Genomic DNA, 9,537 nt, shown 5'->3' on the forward strand with positions numbered 1-9,537 from the left:
GGGCCACGCGACGTTGACATTGCGGGAAACGCGTTGCCGTGGTCAACGGTTGGACAAAAATGAAGACGCGTTTGAAAGAAGTGACGTTTTACACTTCAGGACATGAAATCGTACACTTAGAAGATATCTCAAAGTATCTTCCAGCAGTGCCATTATCAGATTGATCATAAGAATGGATTGGCTTTTACACGAAGTAGTGCTGCAATCTGGAAATGGAACTGAAAAAGTAAAGGCAGAATCTCTATTTTTCGTGTCGCTGTAACTGCTAATCTGCCTAGAGCACAGCCTCAAAGTTTTAAAAAGATGCGCCCAGTCTCATCCTTGCCAGCAACAACTAAGTTTGAAAAAAAACGTTTGGAACGAGTATCTTACGACAGCCGGCCTCGCACGCACGACGCCTGCCGTCTATTGTTATTTGCAATGACCAACGCCGTTCAGTTTTTGCGAAAACTGCAACCCGGGCCATCGATGCCCTTGCTTCCGGGATTGCGAGCGCGCAGGCTCAAACCTTTTGATGCAATTCGCAACACTATCCGATTATCAGAAAGGCTAAGAATTTTCAGACAGATATGGGATGACCTTGTCCGATTTTGAACTCAGTTCATGTTCAGTTCAACGCTAATGAGACCCCTTATTTCCAGGGAAGAAGCCCGTTGAGTAGAACTTTAGGGGGCACACCATTGTTCCCGATCAAGGGCTGAAGGGCTGGTCAGTCCCACCGCGGGGCGTCTTCCGGCTGTCATTCTGGAGACGCAGGGCGGGATCCCCTGGCCGATACGGAGGCCCTTAGAGGGATACATCAGATCGCACTGGTCCCTTCCCTGACAGAGGTCCTCTCATTGACACTTGAGATCACGATCCTAAGGGCGGGAGTTCGAAATGTGACTTATGGCCAGCCCTTTGGGCCCTGCAGCCCCCCAAACAAACCCTTGATCTGTGGTCTTAAGAGACTCTTCGGCCCCTCCTCGGGTTCCCTCAACACCGCTCCTGGCCGACTCGGGTCCACTTGCCCTTGCCGTTACATGACACCTGGTGGGCACTGTGGCCCCTGAACGACACGGGAGCCCCTTATTGTGTCAGTGACCCCGAACATTGCAAATCACTGGTACCGGCCTCGTTCCTGCTTGTGGAATGGGTTTCATTGGCTCAGACGGACATGGAGCCGGCTGTTTGGCTCCGTGTGGAGGCTCTATATAATAGGGATAGAAACCCCTAATAGAAAACCCTAATAGAAACCCTCTGACTGGCATGTCAGCTCACGGCAGTAAGGATTGGAGACCGGGTCCGAGTCCAATCGGACCTGCAATTCCGAGTCCAATCCCGTCGGGCCGCCCAGCCACTCTTCGCGACTCACCAAACACTGCCCTTGGTTGACTCAGGGTCCCTTGCGAGCACGGTACCCTCTGTTGGGCGCTATGAGCCCCTGACAGGTACACGGTACCCGACCGGCCTCTGAATAGGACTCCGACCAGCCCTTCGTGTCCTTTGACCCGCCAATCAGACCCTTAATGGTCGGACTCGATGAGCCCTCTAGGCTCTTCGAGCCTCCCCGAAAACTGCCTTTGGCCGACTCGGGGCCCCTTGCCAACACAGGGACCCCGCTAGTGGTTGCGGGGCCTGGACCAACGTTAATCGTTGACTCCGGCTTTGTCCCTGTTTGAAAAATGGTTCTTCAGGTCCGTGCCGCCACGGAGCGGACTGTGCGTTACTGATGGTGTCTGATCGACATACGTGCCCTTATGGACTCAGGGGTTTTAATCAGCATGCAGGACCCTGTCTGTCTGGCATTGGAGTGCCCGGCTGTGGAGGCCGGGGCATCTGAATACGACCTCCGGCCAGCCTTTTGAGCCTTTCGGGCCGTCAAATTGAGTCATTAATCACAAGCCCCGAGGGACCCGAAGGGCTCCTCGGAAACTGAGCAGGGGGCACGTGCCCCTTGTGCCCCCCCCCCCCGCCCCTCTTCCTGCGCCACTGCACGTTCCCGTGTTCTCCTGCCTGTACCACTGCCCTGGGTCCTGAAATGGAACAATTGGGACGGAAATGGTACATGCTTACATATTCAGCATCACTTGTACTGCTTCCCAGAAACATGGGAGCACTTCTGGGCCTTAGTGTCGCAGTGGTCAGCTGAACAGGCTGTCAAAAAAGGTGATATTGTCTGTTCGGTCTTCGTTGCAGATAAAATGCAAATTTCCGCATAAACGTCCTGTCGTCCCCAGAAAAGTAGCTTTGTGGACCTGTCTTGGTCCGCCCGATCCGACCAAGACCCAGCGAAGCGAAGAACCCAGTGGTAGTCAATGGCTACCTAAAATTCGGAGGTCGATGATTGCAACTACAAAAACACCGTACGCGGTTTGAATTCAGGCATCCGGGACTGTCACACGACTGGGAAAATAAAATTGTAAAGATCGGCAAGGCGTGCTCACCGCGGTTGGAGCGTTCCCGCGTTGTCGTCAGACACCATGGATTCGCACAGCAAACCGTTTAGCGGTTGCGAGAAGGTCAGAAGTCGCGAAACATCTGGGAGCGAGCCAGACAGCCCACGGCCGGCGAACACGGCTCAGTCGAGGCGGTCCGGCCACGCCGGTCGACCGGAGCAGCCTGTATGACGAGCGGGCCCCGAGCAGGCCTGGCACCGCCGGACGCCTCGGCGGGTCAGCTGCCGCGCCCCGATCACGCACGAGCCGCTGCCCCATCGACCCAGCCAAGGCTACTGGACCCACCCACACCCAAGCCCAGGAGAAGCGATTGGCTGTGTTCTTTCTCTCTCGTCAGAGGGCGTCGGTTCTGTGACGTCGCGACGCCGCTGAGACCATATGATCCGCTTCTAGCAGCGTTCTTCAGCCTGACGCAACGTTCAGACTGCACATTCCGCACGTTTATCAAGTGGGGATTGCAACATTTGCATGGTACTGCAATGCTGCAGGAAAAACACGCCTGCCCAAACAGCTTGCATGCAAGTATCTACAACGAGACGATCATGTCGCAAAGATCAAGGTTCGTCAAAAGCACGACCCGGCCCAGTCTGGCCTGCGGTAGGCCTTTTGTACTGTAGGCCAGCAGACCAGCAGCGGCAGCAGAAGCCAGCAGCAGCAGAGGCCAGCAGTATTTTGATACCGTTATCAAAGTAAATCACTGTAAGCTCTCGCTGATTTAAGCAAATTTCAGCGGAAAAAATTGCCAGCACATGGGTGAAGCCAAGGAACGAACAATGAAAAATAATTAGTGAATCAACGCATTTCAATGAGTTCATTGAAAATCTGTGTCATTACGGAATAAAATGTCGGACTCAGCGTTGGCAGACGCTCCACTGTAGCTGTTGCTTCAGAAGGGCCCGCCAGGTTTTGTCAGCGGCCCTTTCTATTCCATTCATTTTCCACAAAAACATTTTGCATGTAAGTCGTTCAGAAATGAAAACATATGTAAGTAAAGGGCAGATATAACCTGCCCAGAAAGATGCACGTGATATCGTTTTGGTGCGCAGTCATTAACAAATTACGTGGTTCATTCACACTGACTGAACCAATTTTGCAGCACATATACCAACAAAACGTTGCACTCAGCTGTATTAAGTAAATATATCAGTACAAACTGAAACCGATCGCGGCGATGGGCCTAACGAGGCAAGTCAGCCGGGGTGGATGATTGCGTTCATACAACAGATGGCAGCGGCCCATTGGGCCAGAGCCGGACTGACCGAAAGTCCCCATGAACCATTGACTGACAGAAAGTTTCATCCGCGGCTTCATCAAACGACAAACAGCTTGACCATGCCATGTACCCAGCCAGTAGCATCGCGAGAAGACGGCAGCAAACAGACTTAGCCATGGCGACCAGTTTTCATTCATTTTATTTTTATTTGATTAATTGACTTCTTTGAGGTTGAGGCCGCCGAGTGGTGGTAGGAAGATCTACGTCGTTTCAAACCACACACACACATTCACGCATGCGTCAGCACTGACCACGGGCGGCTATTCCCTTCGGCCTTCTTGGTCCACTGACCCTGCGAGAGTATGGCGTAGCTGCGCCGGCCAGCTCCCTCCTGCCACTCACGGCAGCATCGCCCTGCTCTTGGCGCTCGCCGCCACGCCCCGCCCAGCCCGACCCCGGCAGGCCCGGCCTCGGGCCGCAGCCGGCCCATTGTCCCGGGTCTGCGTCGGCCGTCGCCGTCGCCGATACAGCGCCCGCAGCGCCGACACGGTGTCTGAGCGCCCGTCGGCGCCGCTCGGCGCCCGCGGAGGCGCGCTCCGGCGGCCGCAGCGCTCCCACACCGGCGCCGCCGGCCGCGGCCACCGGCACGTGACGCGGCACGTGGCGCGGCGGAGTCCGCCATACAAGCAGGGCGTCGTTTCTAGCCTTTAATACACCAGTCGTGCGGTACGGAGAGGCCAGCTGCCGACACTGCGAGACGCCCGAGGGTTGAAAGACAGAGGGGAGCAGGGGTCACGCACGCGCAGGCCGGCGGCGCCGCGACCGGCCGCGGCCGCGCCGTCCTGCTCGGGGGCGGCTCGCCAGCCCCGCCCCGTCTACGAGGCGCACAGGCCGGTGAGTACACGGACAATTGGGTGCTTGATTAGAAGTGAGGCTGGTCACGTCTGTTCGACTGGAGGCGGCCCTGCGACCTGGGCCTGATTTCCTGAGACGACACTGCGGAGCGGGGCGCTCCTAATCGCAACGCGTTTATATACGGGCCAAAACCAGGCAGATTTTGAATCAGGTCTCGGTCTTTGAGTTATGTATGAATGATCCGTTTCCGCAAAACCGTCACTTTGGAGTGCACGTCCGTCCGTCGCGACTTAGAAGCGTACCTGCTCACAGTTTTGTTTGACGAAAGCAGGCCCAGGTCTGCTGAGCTAATCCCATCGCCGGCCCACGCGTCGTGGGAACCCGCTGGCATGACACGGGGCACGCGCACAATATACGCAGACACGCAGACATTCGCGGTTCTCTTTATCACATGTATTATATATATTTATCAAATATATAATCTTCCTCCAGCATGCCCGCCGTACGAGGTGCACACGGACAGCGGTCTGGTCAGGAGACGCGTGCCTATGATACAGGCGGGGCTGCCGGGCGGGCTGCACCCGCTGGCTCGCCCTATCACATGTCGCCCGGCCCGCCCCTGGCCCTGGAAGAGAGCGCGCGAGCGCGCCGATGAAAGACGGGAGCGGGAGCCGGGCTTTCTCCCGCGGGGCACGCGCAGTGCCGTCCGCGTCACGGACGGCACGCGCGGCCCGGCCACGAGCGCACCGCCGGAACGCCGAGCGCCAGGCGTCGATATCACGGGTGGGACGCGCGCCGCCGCCCCGGAAATCACGGTCGAGCAGCGGGCGCGGCGCTCGGTCGGCGGCGGGGCTCCCCGGCGCCGCCGGCACCGGCGCGCCACTTCTATCTCGCCGCGCGTCCCGGCGCGTCACCACTATCGCCACTGACACGGCGCTGCCGGCGTCACCGCGGCGCCCGCCGCCGCCGCGCCCCGCGACGGCGGCGGCGGCGGCGGCGGCGCGTCCCAGTTCACGGCCGCGGCGTCCGCGGCCGCCGGTGGCGCCACGGCGCGGCAGCCGAGCACGCGCACGCCGCTGAGTCGCGTGCCGCCGTCGTTGCTGTACTGCAGCAGCTGCGCGGCGGCCGCCGGCGGCGGCGGCGGCGGCGGCGGCGGCGGAGGTGGCGGCGGTCGCGGCGGCGCGCATCGGCCATGACGGGGCACCACTACAGTCAGCGGCCAGGCGCCGGCTATCACAGGAGTGGGCTTGGCGGCGGCCGGCGGCACTAGCAGGCGAGCGGAGAGCGCCGGCCGCGCCGCCGCCGGCCCGCTCGTCCGCAGCTCGCGCGAGTACACTGTCCGGTTGGGCGGCGGCCGGATGCAGGCCTCGTAGATCTCCCTCTCCTGGAAAAGATGCGCAGTGTCAGCGGCCGCGGAGGCGCGCGGGCCACTCGGTGCAGACGCGGAGACCCCCGACACACCCCAAATGAGGAGTATGTCGGAACAAGTCGGCCGCGGCCACGCTGCCAGAACGGGAACATTTTATTATATAAAGTATGTAATCCAACGGCAAATGTCAAAATTACCCTAATTCCTGAGACTTTCGGTGCGGTAGGGGGCCACACCTGCCATATCGCGTTATTCACCCAAAACTGCGCGCCGGCGGCCGACGGACCAGCACGGCCCGGCCGGGGACAAAGACGCGCGCCGCACGCAGACCGGCCGCGAAGGACGAACGCGCATGCGTGGGGAAGGGGAGGGGCGAAGCGCGCCGCAGCGCCACTCAGCGCACGAGGGCGACGGCTCGCTGCGAGCCACCGGACGGGTTACGCTCTCGGCGCCGGCGAATCATGGGAGCAGCTCAGATTTACACGCGCGATAAATCGCGACGCCGAACAAAGCGGTTGCACGGTCGGCGACGCGGCGCGGCCTCGAAGCGGACCGGCGGCGGCCGCTGCGCCGGGCTGCAGAGCGAGAACGCACCCGCGCCGCGCGCCGGCCGCCACTCTCCGGCCACACAAGTGCCGCCCACAGCGCCAGCCCTTCTCGCCGCCGCGACCCACGCGCTGACACCTAGCCGCCCTCGATGTGACACGGCTCCCGTCTACCGCCGCGCCGGCGGAGCTCCTGCCGCCGGCGGTTCGACGGCGGCGGCGGCTGACGGCACCCATCCGACACCTGCCTCTCAGCTGACGCCGGCCCGCCGGCTTCCCGGGTCCCGATCCTGGGCCGCGCGTGCTCGGCCCGGCCGACCGCCGCTCCCCATAATTGGGCATCGCCTGTGTACGGCCACCAGCAATGCAAACAAACAGGCTGCTGCGGTCCGGCCGCCAGGCGCCGACGGGCGGGCGGCGGCGGCAGGCCGCGGCATGGTCTGCGGAGCGCCGCCGAACCCATCGGCCCTTCCAGCCACACGGCCGGGCTCTGTCAGCCAGGAGTCGTCAGCTGCAGCGATCGGGAGCAGCAGCTGCTCCAGCAGCAGCCGCAGCAGCTGCTGCGGCCGCGCTCCCGGGGCGCCGACAGCGCTTCCGCCGGCGGTGGTCGCATGCGCGCTACAGGTTGCACTTGCATGGAGCGGCGTTATTGAACCGCGGAAGACATGGCTCTACGGCACACCAATGCACGTGCGGATGGCTCTAGCTTGCTGCGAACCGCCGGTGACGCGCGCCAACCACCTGCGCGCTGCACGGCATCGGAGGATTGCCTATCGTCGGCGCACGCGCTCCTGCGGTGGCGTGACGGGCGACCACGTCACAGACAAGCAGCTAAGCCCCAATGGCAGGAACTGCAGCCGTGTGATGTGTCTGTCTGTGACGTCACAGGCAAGCACTCAGGGTCACTGACTGCCTTGCCGGTGAGGCATGGGCTTCTGCACGGCTCGCTCTCTTAACCCGCCGGGCCTGTTTCTGTAGTCGCGATGATGCGATCTCGGTGGTGTGAGATGAAGCGTACCGCGTGCCACGGCAAGGGGTGTAGTGTCATATTCAGTTGGAGAGGGGGTTTAAGTGTTCCGCCTGTCCGACTTAAGGGAAGAAAATGGACCAGATGCAAAAAACAAAATCCGTTTTTGACGGATCTTTGGGGTGAATTAGCCATTTGCCCTGGTTAGCAGCGTATGGTTGCGAAGCCACACGCCTGAATCGGCGAACCAGTCCTCAACCACCCGCCAGCGTAGCGCGAGCGCGTGTGCGGACGTCGGTCAGCGGGTCCTGCTCCGCGGGGAGCGGCTTTCTCGGCCGGCGCCGCCAGAGGAGCGCGCCGCCCTCGGCCGGTGGCGCCCGAGCTCCAGGCAGACTGAACGGTACCGAGCTCCGCGTGCATCGATCGGCGCACGTCACAGCCAAGTACGCGTGAAAGACTCCGGCGGGCGCGGCACCGCCCCGTCTGAGGCGGCCGGCTCGGGGGCGGAGGCCAGGACGGGGGCCGGCCGTGGAGGGGGGGGGTTGGCGGGGTGTCGCCGCGGGGCCCGCCCCGCTAGTCGGAGCAACGCCTCGGCCCCTGCCGCCCCGTGCCAGTCCCGACGGCGACCATCCCCGCGGCCGCCGGTGATGGCGCTCTGGCGTGCGGCGACCGGCGCCCTCAGCACCGGAGGGGGTGCGCCCCGCCACCGGATGGGGCGGCCCGGTCAGCGGGCCAGCTCTGCTCTTGCCGTGGACAAGTCGTGGACAGGGTGACCGGCTGAGTATGTGGCGCCCAGGACCGGCTTCCAAGCGGCTGGACGTAAACAGAAATTTACCAACGAACACTTGGTGTGGCGTCCATAATAAAGCCCTCCGCTTGACAGGAATGAGGCTGACCATTGATCCTTTGTTGGTAAACCATCGTTCCATTCGGCCGCGCGATGCGAGCCCGTTTCCCAGCGCGCTGATCAAGGAAAGTCGATCACTGGCAGTATATCTGTTTTTCGAGCAGCTTCCTCTGCAAAACGGAAGCAGTGGTTCTCCGCATTTCTCCCGCCGGGGTTACGCCAGCCACTGCCGCCCCGCCCTTCGCGCGAACCTTCACCACGGGGTCGGCGGCGGCTTGACCTCGCCCGCGTCCAACCTCAGCCTTATTTCTCGCATCTTTATGTGTGTGTTTGCCAGCTCCGGCAAGGCCACATAACTCGAGGGGAGTGCCCGCGCCGACCGGGCGAGCAGCGCGTCCCACCGAGACCCCGCACACGCCGGCGGATTCAAACCCGCGTGCCTCAGACCCCGAGAAAGGCTGAACCCCGAATCAAAACTCCCGCGGACGGGATAGCTGTTCACACTACTGTCCTCGTCTGGTGTGCTGGCATGCACACACTAACATAGGTCAGGGCGTGCTTAGTGAACAACCGTGCAAACTAACGCTAGACAAAGACGGCATCCCAACAATTATCCCATTCGTGATAGTGATACCTCGCTCAATCCATCCATTCGTGATATTAATACCTCGCTTTAGCTTACATCTGTGATACTGATACCTCGCTCAACCCCTCCATCCGTGATACTAATGCACCGCTCCATCCCACTATCTGTGATATCTGATACTTCGCTCAACCCTTCCATCCGTGATAATAATACACCGCTCAATTACCCCATCAGTGATACTAATGCCTCGCTCAATCCTACCATATGGGATAATAATACCCCGTTCAATCCTTCCATCCGTAATACTGTAACCTTTCTCAATCCTTCCATCCGTCATCCTGATATCTCGCTCAATCCTACTGTTGAACGCTCACTTTGGCTTAACATACATAGACAGGAATGCAGGAATGCCCCGACAGCGACACCGCAGACGCCGCGCGGCAGCCGGACCTCGGCCATCCCAACGACCCGAAGACAGGGGCCACACAGCCCCGTCGGGCACAGGTGGCTGCATGCCGACTCGTTTGACAGTGAAGAGGGATCAGCCCCGACCACGCAAACACGGGAGATAGAGACCCTGACCAACCACACTTGAAGGGGTCAGCGGCGGGCCGACCAGACCCCGGCGAGGGATCAGCCCCGACCGCGCAAACACGGGAGATAGAGACCCTGACCAACCACACTTGAAGGGGTCAGCGGCGGGCCGACCAGATCCCG

Source organism: Pollicipes pollicipes, unplaced genomic scaffold, assembly GCF_011947565.3.
Source record: "Pollicipes pollicipes isolate AB1234 unplaced genomic scaffold, Ppol_2.1 Scaffold_6138;HRSCAF=7277_pilon_pilon_pilon, whole genome shotgun sequence".
Classification (NCBI taxonomy): Eukaryota; Metazoa; Arthropoda; class Thecostraca; order Pollicipedomorpha; family Pollicipedidae; genus Pollicipes; species Pollicipes pollicipes.